Here is a 19,362-nt window from a genome sequence, read left to right as displayed (position 1 = left end):
ACATTTGAGATAACAACTAAAACAGCAAGCCCCGCCCCACGACTGACAAAAATAAAATTGTTCGCGCGAGCAGAGGTGAGATGATCGAGCGCGAGGATGTGGGGAATGAGCATGCGCGCGCGAGGGTTTTATATTGCGCGCAGAGTACATGTCACGCGTGCGCGAGAGTTTGAAATGAGCTCGCGGGCTCCCGTTTCTTCGCATCCGATTCAGTTTTCCTCTCGCGGAAGCCATATAGCGCGCGCGCCAGCATCAGTTGAATGCTCGGTTATTTTTGTCATTGATTTGCCGTCATACAACATGGGGGCGTGGCAGCATCGACGATTCCATTTTTTAATTCGAAGTTCGAGACTGTGACTTCGTGACACCCCTAATATATACACTAAATACTATTTATTCTATTAGAATTTCCACCCTGTTAGTTGCACCATGTAAGGTCTATAAACCTAACAGGGTGGAATCTAACAGGGTGGAAAATTTTGAGCTTAATTAGCCATAGCTCATTAAGCTAGTGTTGACGATCGTGTACCCAGAGAGAGACAGGGAGAGTGAGAGATCCAATTGCAGGTATTTTAATATATGGTTATCCAAATCGTAGTCGAAAACAGCCAAGGTCAAAACCAAAAAGACAGTCCAAACAAAACAAACAAAGGAAAGGGACAGGAAAAGGGAACTCGGAATGCGAGATGACTCGGAGGACGAGCAGACAGGAAGAATCTTGGGGGATGAGAAAGCTGGACACACGAAGGGTAAGGACTCCATACAAACAACAGGGAAAGACTAGTATTTATAGGGAGGCTAATTACAATAAAGTGACTGCACCTGGTGCAATTAACAGGAGTGCAATTACTGTGAAGAAAGGACCAGACTAGAGGAATTCTAATGCCTACGGTGAAGTGCCTAAGGGGAAGTGAGCCCACTAGTGGACACCCAGGGAAACAGAGACTAGACAGCGTGACATTACCCCCTCCTCCATGGAGCAGCTGCCAGATGCTCCACCTGAACCCAAGGGAAAACCAAAAACACAAAGAGACCAGGAGGGAGGTGGAGTGGCGGAGGACTAGGGGGAGGGACGGAAGGCCAGGTAAAATGGGGAAAACCGAGACAAGAGGACCAGGTAGAATGGGGAAACAGAGACAAGACGACCAGGTAAAATGGGAAAACAGAGACGAGACGACCGGGTAAAATGGGAAAACAGAGACAAGAGAAGAACAACACAAAACAACGAGTCCAGGAGGGTGGTGGGCCGGCGAGGATCAGGGGGAGGGACCGAGGGCCAGGTCCTTAGATGGAAACAGAATGAAAGACACAGACAAGAAACCCAGGAGGGATGTGGACCGGCGGAGGATCTGGGGGAGGGACGGAGGGCCAGGTCCATAGGAGGAAACAGAAAGAAAGACACAGACAGAAGAACAACAAAAAATAAACACAAAAACACAAGTCCAAGAAGGACAACACGTGACGCCCACCAGGGCGGAGCAGAAGACCACCATAACCTTGTGGTCGGGACAGACGCCCCCCAGGGCAGAGCAGAAGACCACCACAACCGTTTGGTCAGGGCGGAAGCCCCCCAGGGCGGAGCAGAAGACCACCACATCCTTGTGGTCGGGCAGACGGACCCCAGGGCGGAGCAGAAGACCACCACATCCGTGTGGCCAGACCAACAGGAGGACAAGTCTGGTTTGGAAAGTCTGAAACATAGAACATGAACATGTTAAGGGTAGCCTCCGTGGCCACAACAGGAACAGTCAGGTGCTCAGAGAGTTCGACTGAGACATGATGAGTCTCTGGATGTTCCGCAGAGGTTAGGAGAGACTCTAGTAGTTCAGCAGAGACGTGGAACAGTTCTGGTAGTTCATCAGAGACGTGGAGAAGCTCTGATAGTTCAGCAGAGATGTGGAGAGGCTCTGGTAGTTCATCAGAGACGTGGAGAGGCTCTGGTAGTTCCACAGAGAAGTGACGAGACTCTAGTAATCCTATGGTGTTTATACTGGATTCCAGAAGATCGGTGCTGACTTGGTCGATGGTGCTGACAAGGTCGACGGTGACTAACCCTGACTCTGGAGGGTCCATGAGCACCTGACTCGACTCTGGAGAATACCAGTGACTTGACTCTGTCCTTGAAGATCAACGGTGACTATCCTTGAATCTGGAAGGTCCACGATAACTAGCTCTGACTCTGGAAGGTCAATGGTGACTAGCTCTGACTCTGGAAGGTCAACGGTGACTAGCCCTGATTCTGGAAGGTCAAAGGTGACTAACCCTGACTCTGGAAGGTCAATGGTGACTAACCCTGACTCTGGAGGGTCCACGAGCACCGGACTCGACTCTGGAGGGTCCACGAGCACCTGACTCGACTCTGGAGGGTCCACGAGTCCCTGACTCAACTCTGGAAGGTCAACAGGAACTAACCCTGACTCTGAAAGATCAACAGTGACTGACCCTGACTCTGAAAAATCGATGGTGACTAGCCCTGACTCTGGAAGGTCGACGGTGACTAACCTTGACTCTGGAGGGTCCACAAGCACCTGACTCTACTCTGGAGGGTCCACGAGCATCTGACTCGACTTAGGAGGGTCAACTAGAACCTGACTCAACTCTGGAAGGTCAACTGGAACTAGCCCTGACTCTGGAAGGTCAACGGTCAACGGTGACACCAGTGACTTGACTTGGCCCTTGAAGATCACCAGTGACTTGACTCTGTCCTTGAAGATCACCAGTGACTTGACTCTGTCCTTGAAGATCACCAGTGACTTGACTTTGTCCTTGAAGAATACCAGTGACTTGACTCTGTCCTTGAAGATCAACGGTGACTAGCCTTGAATCTGGAAGGTCCACGATAACTAGCTCTGACTCTGGAAGGTCAATGGTGACTAGTTCTGACTCTGGAAGGTCAACGGTGACTAGCCCTGATTCTGGAAGGTCAAAGGTGACTAACCTTGACTCTGGAAGGTCAATGGTGACTAACCCTGACTCTGGAGGGTCCACGAGCACCTGACTCAACTCTGGAGGGTCCACGAGTCCCTGACTCAACTCAGGAAGGTCAACAGGAACTAACCCTGACTCTGAAAGATCAACAGTGACTGACCCTGACTCTGAAAAATCGATGGTGACTAGCCCTGACTCTGGAAGGTCGACGGTGACTAACCCTGACTCTGGAGGGTCCACGAGCACCTGACTCGACTCTGGTGGGTCCACGAGCATCTGACTCGACTTAGGAGGGTCAACTAGAACCTGACTCAACTCCGGAAATTCAACGGGCACCTGACTCAACTCTAGAAGGTCAACTGGAACTAGCCCTGACTCTGGAAGGTCAACGGTGACTAACCCTGACTCTAGAAGGTCGACTGTGACTAACCCTGACTCTAGAAGGTCAACTGGGCCTAACCCTGACTCTGGAGGGTCCATGAGCACCTGACTCGACTCTGGAGGGTCCACAAACACCTGACTCGACTTTGGAGGGTCAACTAGAACCTGACTCAACTCTGGAAGGTCAACTGGAACTAGCCCTGACTCTGGAAGGTCAACGGTCAACGGTGACACCAGTGACTTGACTTGGTCCTTGAAGATCACCAGTGACTTGACTCTGTCCTTGAAGATCACCAGTGACTTGACTCTGTCCTTGAAGATCACCAGTGACTTGACTCTGTCCTTGAAGATCACCAGTTACTTGACTTTGTCCTTGAAGAATACCAGTGACTTGACTCTGTCCTTGAAGATCAACGGTGACTAGCCTTGAATCTGGAAGGTCCACGATAACTAGCTCTGACTCTGGAAGGTCAATGGTGACTAGTTCTGACTCTGGAAGGTCAACGGTGACTAGCCCTGATTCTGGAAGGTCAAAGGTGACTAACCCTGACTCTGGAAGGTCAATAGTGACTAACCCTGACTCTGGAGGGTCCACGAGCACTGGACTCGACTCTGGAGGGTCCACGAGCACCTGACTCGACTCTGGAGGGTCCACGAGTGCCTGACTCAACTCTGGAAGGTCAACAGGAACTAACCCTGACTCTGAAAGATCAACAGTGACTGACCCTGACTCTGAAAAATCGATGGTGACTAGCCCTGACTCTGGAAGGTCGACGGTGACTAACCCTGACTCTGGAGGGTCCATGAGCACCTGACTCGACTCTGGAGGGTCCACGAGCATCTGACTCGACTTAGGAGGGTCAACTAGAACCTGACTCAACTCCGGAAATTCAACGGGCACCTGACTCAACTCTGGAAGGTCAACTGGAACTAGCCCTGACTCTGGAAGGTCAACGGTGACTAACCCTGACTCTAGAAGGTCGACTGTGACTAACCCTGACTCTAGAAGGTCAACTGGCCCAACCCTGACTCTGGAGGGTCCATGAGCACCTGACTCGACTCTGGAGGGTCCACAAACACCTGACTCGACTTTGGAGGGTCAACCGGAACCTGACTCAACTCTGGAAAGTCAACGGGCACCTGACTCGACTCTGGAAGGTCAACAGGAATCTGATTTGATTCTGGAGAATCAACTGGAACGTGACTCGACTCTGGAGGGTCAACAGGAACCTGACTCGACTCTGGATATTCAACTGGAACCTGACTCATCTCTGGAGGGTCAACGGGAATATGACTCGACTCTGGAAGGTCAACCGGAACCTGACTCAACTCTGGAGGGTCAACAGGAACCTGACTCAACTCTGGAGGGTCAACGGGAATATGACTCAACTCTGGAAAGCCCACTGTAGCTGCCATCCTCTGCAGTGGCTCCGGGCTGGCGGCCATCTTGCACAGTGGCACTAGGCTGGTGACCACTTTGTGGTGTGGCGCTGTGCTGGCGTCCATCTTGCCTCATGGCGCTGGGCTGACGGCCATCTTGTGCAGACTTGCGCCTCCTTTCCCCTCTCCGTCCACAATGGTGTGACGGCGGTTCCCATCCGAATTCTGGGTCAACGGGGGGCCATATTGGAGAGTGATGCCAGACCTCCTCTCAACCCCTCACTCCTGAGCGACCTCCCCTGGTCCCACGAAACACGACCAGGTGAGTACCCTCGAAACCATTCCTCACACGCTTGGTGACTGGGGAGGAAATATGAATAGACATACTGCAGGATCTCTTTTGGATGGAGTCCTTCTGTGACGTTTCGTGTACCCAGAGAGACACAGGGAGAGCGAGAGATCCAATTGTAGGTATTTTAATATATGGTAATACATGGTAGTCGAATACAGCCAAGGTCAAAACCAAAAAGACAGTCCAAACAAAACAAACAAAGGATAGGGACAGGAAAAGGGAACTCAGAATGCGAGATGACTCGGAGGACGAGCAGACAGGAAGAATCTCGGGGGACGAGAAAGCTGGACAGACGAAAGGTAAGGACTCCATACAAACAACAGGGAAAGACTAGTATTTATAGTGAGGCTAATGACAATAAAGTGACTGCACCTGGTGCAATTAACAGGAGTGCAATTACTGTGAACACAGGACCAGACTAAAGGAATTCTAATGCCTACGGTGAAGTGCCTAAGGGGAAGTGAGGCCACTAGTGGACACCCAGGGAAACAGAGACTAGACAGCGTGACAGCTAGCTAACCTTTTACAGATTCACAGAACTTTTATAACTATGTCAGATTTGTTATTTTTTTGATAGGACAAACATTCTCCATAATCTAGCCTAACACGGTGGAACTGAGAACAAGTCAGTGTTTTGTTCCTTATCTGGCTCGGCTCGGTGTTCATCTTCAGTTCTCTCTTCACAGCAGTTCAGTCAGTGTACTGTTTGAGTAAATGAATTACTCTGGGATATTGGTTTGTTTGAACTCAGAGGGAGTGTCAGCCACATTAAAAAAAGTTAACATCTTAAGTCATTCGTGTATTAATGCGTATTGGAGACGCAAACCGTTTAGAACGATTCAGTTCGATTTGGTGAACTGGTTCAAAAAGATCCGGTTACATCGAATGATTCGTTTGCGAACCAGATATCACAAACTGCTTTGTTTTGAACTTTCTCATAACAGAAACGGAATATAAGACAATGCTGAATAAAGTAATAGTTTTTCTATTTTTGGACCAAAATGTATTTTCGATGCTTCAAAAAATTCTAACCGACCCTCTGATGCCACATGGACTACTTTAATGATGTTTTTCTTACCTTTCTGGACATGGACAGTAGACCATGCACAGTTTCAATGGAGGGACTGAGAGCTCTCGGACTAAATCTAAAATATCTTAACCTGTGTTCCGAAGATAAACAGAGGTCTTACAGGTTTGGAACGACATGAGGGTGAGTTATTAATTACATAATTTTGATTATTGGGGGAACTAACCATTCATTAAAAAAAAAAAAAAGTTAGTAGTGAGAGTTGCAGCTTACCTCATTTTGTACAGATGAATACCAGTGAGAAAAATAAATTATGTCACTTCTATAAAATGGTCTCAATGAAATTGCAGTCGGTTTTGAAAGGTGAGAAAGGATGTACTAACAGGGTGGAAAATTACTTCAGGGACACGGTTATTGAAGAAAATTGCAAAAAATTACTATATTTTCACATGAGTTATATCTATGATTCGAGGCAGTTTAGCCTAATCTATAACATAATTAAAACAAATTTTGAGGTTTTTAAAAAAAAAATCATTTTATGGTTTATATTTCTTGTGGAAGTTGATTACTTTGCACTGAGGACATACTAAAATTGAATGCATGTACAGTATCAATGAAAAGTTGTGTAAAATACAAAATAGTATTTATAATTTCTATTATCCCTATTTAAGTGATAAAGAAGACCTAAATATACAATTTAAGCCATATCTTATAAATATGTGACTAATTTTAGAGAAAATATGATGAAATAAATCATTGGGACATAAAAGTCACTGTATAACAGGAATGACCCATAAATATATGTATGTATATATATATATATATATATATATATATATATATATATATATATATATATATATATATATATATATATATATAAAAGACAGTTGCACATCCTGGATAAATTAATGAATGAGATTTGCTAATGATTACTGTGTCATTCTCAGTTCACTGTTGTATTTGTGTGTAGATGTGTTATGTGGTATGAAAAACAGACAAGCAGTATGATTTAAAACTGAGAAAGCCCAAAACACATTTTGTGTGCCCAGCTCACTGAACCCTCTTTATAATGTCAGATGCTCTTGGCATAGCCGGAAGCTTAATATTTGCCATCTTATTGCTGAGCTGAGCTTAGCTGTGAATAAAATTATCAGTATCTTGAGCAAAGGATCACATTCAAAGTTCTGCAGTCAACATTACAGGCTTTGTTCTGTGTCTTGCCGCAAACAAGTTTTCAGAAGAGGATCAGAGAAAGAGGCTTTGTACACAGCTCAAGTTATCAGCTATCAAAGGAAACCATACTAAGTGCAGCAGGGTCCATAAATGGATTTTCAATTTCTTAATGTATTCTCATTATGGCAGTGCACAGACAATATATGATGTAATTTTAATCATTATGTGCAATGTGTGTGTGTACAGTATAGAGATAGACAGCATCTAATAAAAAATGAAAATGAAAATTACTAATCTTATCACTTAGGAAAATAATACAACAGTTTCACACAATTTCAGACATTGGCATATTAGTACAAAATAATCGTCCAAACTTGTTCCACAGTAAGTTTGATTACTTAAACCTTACAGGGCAAGGTTTCTTAAAATCCATAAACTTAAGTATAACCCATAAACTTAGCAAAAATCTAAACTTGGCAAAAGCACACCACCACTTCAGTTCATTTATTTCTAATTAGTTTAAATATGTGTGGTTCTGGATTGTCTTTGACACATAATTGTTTAAACAAAGATTATTATTCCCATTGTCAATAGCTAATCAGCAAATATTAAACTTTAATAATCTGGTTTGGATCAGTTTGTACGACTGCCAAGACGTGTGTGTTTTAGTGATGTTTATCTGTTAATGAACAACGTGAGATTTTTTTCTGACCCCGTCTGACCTTTTGCTGGGGTCTTAACATGAAGGTGAGGTCATAGGTCATGGGTAGCTACTGATTTCAGTTTGTCCTGGGTTTTGTTAACATGGAAATCTCCAGGAGAAAGTAAATAAAATGTGGTGTTCTCTGCAACAAGGAAGTGAGGCATCTGTTTCAGATAAAGAATGTTCTTATGTATCAGGAATTTACCAGATTACATATGATGCAGACGTATTAAAAATGATCCTTTTTTTGGTCCATTAATATGGTTTCAGGCATCTTTGAATCCACATACTGTTGCTTTTTCAGACAAGTCCACTTCAGTGCTCAGTACAGCAATACTATGCAAGATGTATGACTTAAACCGACCACACTTAAGCCCCATTCACTTCCACTGTAAAACCCCTTACTGCCACCAAGATTTTTACATCAGAAAAGATACTGCCAGTTTTCTATCAGAACATTTTCCGTTCAGTTTATGGACAAGTTAAGGTTTACTTGAACCCTAAAACACAACACAATGCAATGCAGTGCACAACATTTACTTTATAAGGGTCTGAGAACATTTGGATTGTTCACATTTGATCCAAAAATCCAGCAAACTGCTCTCAGACCCTTGAAAAGTGTGAAAAAACCAGATTTGAGACATTAGTTGTCTTTCTCCTGCTCTAATGGGAAATTAGTCATGTGTGGGAACAGGCAGCATGAAAATGGCATGTAATTTCATTAAAAAGCATGACGTTGTGTTGATGTGTGGTGTGTCAAAGAGCCCCATCAATCTCAACATACCAGGGACCAGTCACGTTTCACGGCACAGGTTACATTTCACCTGCAAAAAAAAAGATATTTTGGCAAAGAAACCAAAGCCTTGTTACTGTTTTTATAACATTGGGATGTAGTTTTATTTATTTATTTTTTTTTTTTGATGATTCTCATTAATCATCATGAGTATAAATGCAACACCACAAATGCTATCATAATGAAATATAATATACAAAGAAAATATGATTGATTGAAATATGATGATTTTTTTGTTAACATTATTGTAATGACAGTTTTTGTTCATTATTGAAATGACATTGTAAAAATAATGTTAGAATTTTAGAACTGAAATCAAAAGTAAACTGATGCGAGAGAATAAAAATTAACTCACCAAAAAAGAAAAGAAATGAATTATCATTTATATAGTTACACTACAACATTATACTTTTAAAACAAGAAGATAATCAAAGATTATCAAAACTAAACAGAGTACAAATTGATTGAACAAGCAACATTAATAAAAAAAAAAATAGATTATGGTTTGCCTGCTGTTATATTTATTTTTTGTCAGTGATTTCACTTTCCATCATCTCACTTTTAGTGAATCTGTAAAAACACAAATAAGTTAATAACACTGTTGAAGGTGATTATAATTTGATTCACATTACTGTTATACAATTATTTTTAATAAGTATAAAGGCAATACCACAAATACAACATGATGTATAATTTACAGATATTACGGCAATGTAAAGGCTTAATTGTTTTTAAACAATTAAATTTTTTAAATTTTTTGTTAATTTTTTCATTTACAGTTACAGTTACAGTTTTAGAATTGAAATCTAAGGGGAATCGAATAAAACTTGATTAAACTAAACCAATAAATTAAAAATATATTTAAATGAATAATTTAAATAAATGTTGTATACTTTTTGATAGAATTATGAGGTATTATGACCTCAAGTCTAAAAACTTTAAAAATGAAACTTCATAGTTCAATTTTCCTGTGATTCATTATTTGTAAGTGGCCATGAGACAGTGGAGGGCTTTTTTCAACAGTGAATGTGTGGAAGCACATAAAAGAGCTTTATTGGTCAATATCCCTCCCATCCAAAGCTAAAGATTTATCATCACTCATATTGACTTTTTAACTTTGACCTCTCTTTCTGCCGAGTACAATGAATGCCTTGAAACCGAGATGCCTGTCTGAGCTGGACAGGAATAATCAATCTCTCCCTCTGTTTGCTCCACCCTCCCCATCCTGCGACAATGAAGTGTGTCCATTCATGACAACTGCTCATCCCCCAGCTGTCTGCACTTGCCTGGCATGTGCCCTATGACATTAGTGGATGGAGCAATGAGCTGTTTTCTGGGGTAATGTAACGCTGTGCCCTGATGTGAGGGTTCAGGGTGATGATCCGGCGTGTGCCTGAGCTTCTGTCACCCCATATGAAGCCAGTTTTCTAATGAATTTCAAAAAAATTTAGCCAGTGGTTTTCTCCTACTTTCCCTCTGGGATATAGCTGTGATTGTGGCTGGATTCACATCATTAAAATTCCAAGATGCCCATTGTGGAATCTAAGCTTTTTACGAAGATTTTTTGAGCCAAAAGTTTCCAAGAGAATCCTTTCAGTTGAGAACAGTTTACATCTATTCTTTTATCTCACAATCTTCCCCTTTACAGCCCCAATGTCAAGGTTCACCCATGAAATTGTGCGGCAAGAGTGTGTTCGGATGAAATCACTGACATTCAAGCATGGAAGTTCATTGGCTGGTGAAGTTAATGAGCATTGATGGTTTTAGACTGTTAACCAGGATTGGAGGTGCAGGACAGGCTCAGATCTTTTATGGCCACGATTATGTTATACTTCTAAGCAAGAAGATAATCAAATATTCTAAAACCAAAACAAACATAATGAATAAAAATGCCTGACAAATCGATCATTACATGTTACTGATTATTCAGGGGTTGCCCACTGTAATGCTGTCTTCTTATTTTACAGTCTTTTTGGTCACACTTTAGCTTGGGGACCAGTGCAAGCGATGATCTACAACTTTTACCTCATCCAGCTGTGAATTTGCTGCTTATTAATAGTTAGCAAGGGATCTAAGACATAGTCTTTATAAGTACTAGTAAACAAACAATTAATATGCTAGTAATATGCATGTTAAAAAGCAACTGTGAATTGGTCCTTAAACTAAAGTATTACTGTAATTTATTTTACCATCATGTAATGCTAATTTAATGTTGACTTTTAAAATCACCAATAATTTAATAATACTGTCATTTTAGCAAGTTATGAAAAAATATGCACATTATAAATTATATGTTTGACTTTAGCTTTGTGTTTTTGTGTGTGTGTGTGTGTTTTTTTACATAAAATATAATGGATTTTTATGTTAACATAACGTAACATAACATTATATAACATAACATAACATTTTAAAATGATATGGCATAAATATAATAAAAAACAGGCAAAATGTTTGGTTACACTTTATTTTATGGTGTCCTTGTTACATGTGTTACATGTGCTTACTATTATGAGAACAATAAATTATGCATAATTACATGCAAGTAACCCTAAAATAAACCCCAATTCTAACCCTAAACATATAGTAAGTACATGTAGTTAATATTACTCAGTACATAAAGTTATAATTTCACTGTATCAAGAACATCTTAAAAGGGTCATATGATAATGTTAAAAATAACATTATTTTGTGCATTTGGTGTAATGAAATGTGTTTATGCAGTTTAAGGTTAAAAAACATTATTTTCCACATGCTGTACATTATTGTTTCTCCTCTATGCCCTGCCTTTCTGAAAAGCTTTTTTTTTCTGCAAAGCTCATCTTTCTGAAAAGCGAGGTGTGCTATGATTGGCCAGCTATGCAGTGCTTTGTGTTTTGCCGAATGCTTTAAGTGTGTGGAAATGTAACGCCCCTTGCCTTACTGTGATTCGTGTCCCGGTCAAAACACCAGAAAGACAAGACAAAAACAATAAAACTCATTATAAACTAGCTATTTGTTGCATCCAGTTTGGGCATAATTATGGATTATAATGACTTATACTCTGTTTTTATGCGGTGCGTTGCATCGCACCATGTAAACATTAAACCATGTCTGCATTTGTGATCAGAGAAACGATAAACAAACTCTACTAACCCAGCAGTACTCAATTCCAGTCCTTGCACACCCCAGCTCTGAATATTTCACTCATCTCTCTTTGTTAACACACCTGATTCAGATAACCAGCTCGTTAGAAGTGAGCTTCATGCATGAACTGTGTTCCCATTGATGTGGTCCCTACACAGTGATCATTGCTCCCTAGTTTCTGTTTACCTCACTTCGGAACAATCATTTAACGTCTTCAATCATGGACAAGTGGTACATCACATACCTCTGTAAAATTCACGTCTCGCACACTTCAATGCACTTTGAATGGAATATATACGCTTCAAATTGGAATCATGGTGGAATATCCTGGAAAGTCCACTTCGCAGGGCACTTGTGTGAACTAACGTATGAAGCCATAAGAGAAACATACAAAATGTGCAGAGAAGGGAGGTGCGAGGACTGGAATTAAGAAACATTGCACCACATGGCTTAAAACTCGTGTTTGAATCATCAGTGGCAAATCCTTTACATATGTAAACGTACTTACAGGCTGAGTTAGAACAGCCGGCATTGTAGTCTTCTCTCCCAGGATCAGGAAACAGTCCTACATAAAATGGGCTGCGCACTAAATATTTGGGTTGAACTGTTCTGGATACAACTTAACCAGTGTCGTAAATATAGGTCGTTTGTGCAAGCACCTTATTACGACCTATATTTATGTTTTAAAGTCAAGCGCCCTCTAGCGGGCGTAAAAATAATGCCAGTATCGTGTTGCGTCTGTCATCATGAATTGACGTGTAACGTCATTACCAATCAAAACGCACGTTTATTTAAATGCAATGTGTGGGTGTTTTACACCGATCTCACAGTATTTCCTACATATTTTACTACTGTAGGTGGCTTATTCGTTCGAATGACCACACCTAACCCCACCCCTAAACCTAACCCTCACAGAAATCATGCTAAATTATGATTTATTGAGCATACATTTTCATGCACGTCCATTCCTGGGATCGAACCCACGATAGCATGATTACATATCAAGGTATAATGCAATAATCTACTAACTGAGCTACACAAAACACAAACCAGAGGGCAAATAAAAGAGTACAAAACATTAATATGAAAATGACCTTTTGCCTATAGGGGCGCAATTGTAGTATACGCTCTGATGGGTCGTATTTCAGGGAATTGGACAAACGACCTATACAAGCGAATTGGTTGGAGGACAGGTTGATAAAACAGCATCTCCAGAACATGGCAGTGGCAGCAACAGAAATAATCAAAGTTACCCTTCTTTCTTTGCATGAACATTTGGTTGGTGTTATGCAAATTTTCCCACATAGTGACGTAGACATGTGGGGGTGTGTTAGAACGAGCCATTTTAGGGGTGTGTGGTTAACTCTTAACTCTTTGGATAAAAGTGTGTGCTAAATGAATAAATGTAAATGTAAATGTAAACTCTTAACTTTTATAAAGAATATCTCTTTTAGTTTGAGACTTTAGTCTTTGCAACTTTACAGATCTTCTTTATGCACCAAGAGTTTGTAAAAAGAGCTTTATGCACCAAGAGCTTGAGAAAGTAAAACTTGAAATCACATCATATGACCCTTTTCAAATAAAGATTAGAGTAAGTGTTTCATTTATGGCTAGTTACTTTTAAATATGCAGACTTTACTGTTGTTAATATAGAATGTTTGTAACCATGTCATCTTAATATAAAGTGTTAACTTGTTAACATTAAGTCACAATACAGATTTTGCAATACCAAAAGGCCGGGATCCTAATAACATAAAAACATGTTATTGTTTTCTCCCAAAAAAGATTAAATAATATATTTCTTTGTATATATTGCGTATTGAAGCCTAAATACCACTAACTACACTTATAATGTGGTATAGAAATAATTTTCATTCAGAAATAGCAAGTACATTTTTTAAAAACTTTAACAAAGAAATGTTGAATTAAATTTAATATTTAGAAGAAACTGTGAATAGGTTTTTATTTTTTATTTTTTTTATTAAGTTTTACAGTGTAATCTGTTTTAGAAAATGAAATATTTTTGTCCTTATAACTGACAGGTTGCCCTAAAGATCATGGGCAGAACAGCATTTATGCATTAGCACTTAATTAAATCAAGTAGTAGGAAGTACTGATTGAAGATCAGATTTCCCCCGCCAGTGAGTTCTGACTTACCCTTGAAAAACTCAGTGATTAGAGGGGCTCAGTTTGACTCTGTTGACACAATACAGATTATACAGATTTGCTGGCTTACTATTGTAACAAGACTTGATAAAGAAAAAAGGATTTGAACAAGAAAGGAAAGAGCCGTAGCAAAAGATCTGAAAGTAAGAAAGAAAACAAAAGAGAACTGAAAACAGAAATGCAAAAGAACAGACAGATGTGTATCAGGAACAGATTTAGTGTCGAGAGGGAGAAAGCACATGTACAGAAGCGTTTGTGGTCGATAATAGAGATGGAGTTTTTTCCACTGTGATCTCAGGTTACTCGCACTGACCTTTAGTGGGCGATATCACATTTTGGCGCAGAGAACATGCATGCACATGAACAACATGCTACATATTCTGCTCTCTTCTCCAGCATGACAAGGCATGTCCTTGGTGTACTGTATATTGCCAATAAACATAATGACACAGTCAGATCTTGCTTACAGGAAATACTTTCTCCAAACCATCTCTCATTTTAGACTATTATGAGGCAGCTAGTCACCTTTGCACTGAAGAATCAAACAGCTTTGATTGTGAGAAATATTATTATTATAATTTTTTTTTACAGGCATACATGATTAAAGTAATGCATGCATATGGACCATTATGCCATAAAATGTGTTAGAAAGGAGACTGTGGTTGTCCAGGCCTGTCTGCTTCTGTTGCTCATACTGTGTTGTACAGTATGATGATTTGTAACACTATGAATGCAGCTTTAATGTAAATTAACTACATAATTAGTGCCAGTGAACGACAGGCCCACACACTCCAAGAACAAAAACTTAAATGATGACAATGAACCTGAAGTTATAGTCAGCATCAGTAGCCTCATTGGAAGTGCTCTAACATACTGTACAGCGCTGTTGCACTTCAGGTGTCCCGAGTTTGAGTCCCGGCTGATGGACCTTTCCTGATCCTGCCATCTACAGTATGTCTTTCCTGTCTACATACTGTCCTATTGTAATAAAGATAATAAAATATAACAAAAAATATTGACTTTTAATAAAAAACATGAAGTTTAAAAAAAAATCACTCATGGAGTCCACAACACAACTTATTCAATAATTATAAAACAGTAACAATAAAAACATCAGAATCCTCCCTTTAAAATGATTGTCATTTTAACAATAAAAGACTGAAAGTCTGTAAAAATGCTATTACAAAAAGCAGTTAATTGCTTGACCCTTTGCAAAGACCCGCCCTCCTTAAATTGTCCTTCAGAATTTGGTAATTTTTAAAGAAATACAAACAATAAATACTGCTTTGTGGCTCTTAATGAAAGATCACTGTATTGCCTCACGTGAACCAATCCTCTTTTCCTATGTACTTAAAGCACAAAATGAACATGAATGAACATCAGAAAGTATTATTTCAAGTGTGGAATGCACCATTTTTTTCTAGTTTAAGTCCAGAAAAGTTAATGTACTCTACTGTCTGATTTGTGGTTAAGGCTAGAAGGGAAACAGCTGTGGCTTCTGGACATTCTGACATTATGATTGGTCAGATCGCCTGTCAATCAAGCTAGTTACAAACAGTAAATTATGGAGTTTTACTGTAAATTTGTTAAATTTCTAAATGTTGCTACAGATGTTTTTTCAGTAGGTTTCTTCACACAGCTTTTGGTCTATACAGTACACCTTACTTTAAATCTTGCTGCGAGAATATAACTGCAGTAAAACACTTGACAATGAACATAATGTTTTCACTTATTTGTGTGGACACTATTAGATTCATCATTGTAGTTGTATGCAATTGTTATAGTTTATGATAGAGAGAGAACTGTCATATTTTAACTGGTGTTTGACAAATATATAGTATGAGGTTCAAGCTTACTTAGACATTTTTTTACAGTTACTAATGTTAGGACCATTATTCTCTCTCAAGTTATGAAAAACGGTGGATAATTGGGGTATTGTGTGTTGTAAAGTTAAATGAAACTCCTGTTAAATGCGTAGGAGGGAACGCAAGGAAAGAAATGGAACATTTTTAACTGCATATACAAGATGATGAAAGCAGCGGGAATATCCCAGAATACTGAACAGCTCAGAACTAGCATTAAACCAATAAAGACATAATACAGTAATGCACAAAATGCACCCTAGGTTGATTTATGGACTGTTTAAAATCATAAAAGCTTGTGTCTTGTTGAGATGCTAGCCTGTCACATTGACAGTGACACTGCCCTCTCTCATGTTATGTGACACTTCATATTGCCCCTCCCTTGAACTTTCACACCACTGATCATCTGTATCTGTGTGCAAGAAAAATATTCAAAAGAAACAATATGATACATAGAAACATCAAAAGAACAATAAATTCTGAGAAGGAAAAATAAGCAGGAAGCAGAGCATTAGAAAGGAAAAGACAGTACTGTGTAGATGAGTGAGTTCTGTCTTTAAGAAACGGAGGATAACCGCCCGACTAAAGGTCAACCATGCATGAGAGAGATGTGATGGAGAGATAATGGAAAAGAAAGAAAGCAATACGGAGAGGCAAAGGAGTTACAGAGGAATAGGGGTTTGGTGGGGGGATTGATTCTTGACAAAGAACATCTCTGTCCATGATGGTGTCTGGTGTCCCTTGTCCAATGATTCACTGTGTGTGTGATTGAGTGTGTGTGTGTGTGTGTGTGTGTGTGTGTGCTTATGGACTGGCATGTTATTTAGAGACTGCACAAGGAAAAGGGAGTGGATGTGAATTGAAAATTTTAATTTCCGGGCAGTATACCTGCAAACACAATTCAAACATCATCAAGACACTTAAATATTGTTTTCAAGATAATTACTAGTGCTGTCTGTTAAGGTCAGTGATTTGAACAAGCTCATAAAAATATTCATATTCTTACACTGAAAAGGGACCTGAAATTAGAGACCAATATATTAATTATAGAGATTTAAAATCACATTAGTTTTTAACGTTAACTCATAAACTTTAAAGACAGACCTACAGTACTGTGAGCAATGAAGCTGCTACTGTATTTAATCGGATTTTTAAATCACCATGTTTAGCAGTGCAGATCCTGGTGAGAAACTACATTTCCCATGATTCAATACATTTGTCTTACTATGGACTGAATAAGGTTTATGCTTCATATAGAGAGATATAATGTAATAATATTGATTGCTCGTTCCGTTTGCAGTGTCTAACAGCATAACTCATCAATGTCATTATGTTCATTCTTAAAACAAAGTTTTTGCCTGATTAGATTTGGTGACTAGATGATGGGCTGTTGTGCTTTTTATCCGGTGTGCATCATATTTGAAGTAATGGTTTACCATCGGGTTTGGGTTTCCTGAACTTAAGGAAGTTGAGTCACTTTATACATTAAAAATAGATGTTTTGCTTCATTACAGTTAATCAGAAGGAAACAAGATCATTCTAAATTAAGCCTAAAAAACTGTGCCAATAATACATCCAGTGCAATCACAGTAAAATTGGCTATTGCTATGTCAATCAATGCAATTTCAATAGTGAGTCCCACATTTACATATACAGATAAATTAGCAGTGTGTGGCCATTGGTCCTCTTAGCAGCATAAAAAATAAAACTTTTCAATATTTCAAATTATGCATTATGCATAACCACTTAAATCTGTCACACTGTTACCTTATATAAGCTCTCTACACTACACAATAAATCTCTTATGTGTATACACTTTATTATAGTGAAAGGAGCACTCAAAACTCCACACTGAACAATAAACTCATGCGTTTTGAGCCATATTGAGTGGATTCTGACTAAAATGTATCTTTTGTCATGACATCAACAGAAATGAACTGATATGTCTGTAAATTGGTTACATTGCTCAACAATGCAAAAACATGTTGTAAAAAGAAACCTTTGATGCTCCCTAGAGTGCAAACACAAATACGCAGTGGAGCGTTTGCCAGGTCTGTTTCATCAACTTGATAATATTACAGCTACACACAGGGTAACCAACATCTTTATTAATAGTTTTATACCTCTCCATTGTTTTAAAACCAAATATTTCATTCACAAAGCTTTATGGGATTTTAGTTCTTTTTGTATTTTTGTCTTAATTTCAAATTGTTTTGATTGTTCTATTTTTTTTTAAATGCAGTTTATTGTAATGTAGGTATGTATGTATTGCTTCAAATTTAAAGTTTGTAATATTTGATTCACCTCATCGCTGGTTGGTTTGGTTCTTGGATTACAACTCTTTAACAAATACCTTTTAAAGATTCCTTTCAAAATAAAAATGAATGGAAAACATACTTCTGCAATCAAGGTTACAGAAATGTCCTAAAACCATATTTGACAACCTCCTAGAACAACCTATAAACACCAATGCCTGAACAACCACCCTGAATCCTGGCAACTGCATACTGTCTCAAAACATTAAAACGAAATATTAACATTAAGATAAATTTCATCCTAGCAGCACCTTGCAACCATCAACACCACTGTGGTAGTGACTTTTGCATGGGTAATAACACTCATATTCATTCAGATTCATTAAGCACAATCTCTTTTTAAACTGATTCTAAAAAATAATTAATAAATTGTCAAATTCAAGCAACAATACTATTTCAGAAATTTCCTCTGCTTAAGTTAAATTATTAAGCGTGCCACAGAACTAGCTCACATGCCCAAAACTCCATCCAAAATGTTTCATGCTGCAGTACTTTGATCAATAAATCCATACTCAACATTCACTGAAGCTTAGCCCTTACCCAAAACCAAACCCCCAATGACCACCCCACCCATCCCACTACAGCCAGAATATCTGATGATTTTCAATGTGTCTTTCCATCTGTCTATGGTATAACTTACACCACCCATTCACACACACACACACACACACACACACAGTGGGGACATCCCATAGGCGTAATGGTTTTTATACTGTAGAAACTGTATATTCTATCGGCCTTCTCCAACCCTACACCTAACCCTAGCCCTCACAGGAAACTTTTTACTTTCTCAAAAAAAAAAAACTCATTCTGTATGATTTATAAGTGTTTTGAAAAATGGGGACATGGGTTATGTCCTCATAAGTCACCCTCTCGTTGTAATATCTGTGTCATACCCATGTCATTATACAGAGTTGTGTCCAGATATGTCACAAATACAAGAGCACACACACACACACACACACAGTAGCCTGGGGTGATCCCTGTGCTACTTGGGCCGAGCTCCTACCTCTCCAATCTAATCACAGTCTCCTGCACTAGCTGAGTGTCCATTAGGTTTGAGTCAGGACAAAGCCTGTTTATTACGGCCCCCAATTGAATCAAAGATAATCAAATCAAAAGAATCATTTTTTTAGCTTGTCGGCGAACAGAGTTC

General features: G+C 39.4%; 1 protein-coding gene across 1 annotated transcript in view; it reads left to right on the top strand.

The window, feature by feature from the left end:
• Positions 1–19,362, top strand: part of LOC127969256 (tumor necrosis factor receptor superfamily member 16) — a 44,563-nt gene that overhangs the window by 18,098 nt on the left and 7,103 nt on the right. The gene's annotated exons all lie outside the window — the stretch shown is intronic.

The sequence above is a fragment of the Carassius gibelio genome, chromosome B12, assembly GCF_023724105.1.
Source record: "Carassius gibelio isolate Cgi1373 ecotype wild population from Czech Republic chromosome B12, carGib1.2-hapl.c, whole genome shotgun sequence".
Classification (NCBI taxonomy): Eukaryota; Metazoa; Chordata; class Actinopteri; order Cypriniformes; family Cyprinidae; genus Carassius; species Carassius gibelio.
This window is presented reverse-complemented; position numbering and strand designations above follow the sequence as displayed.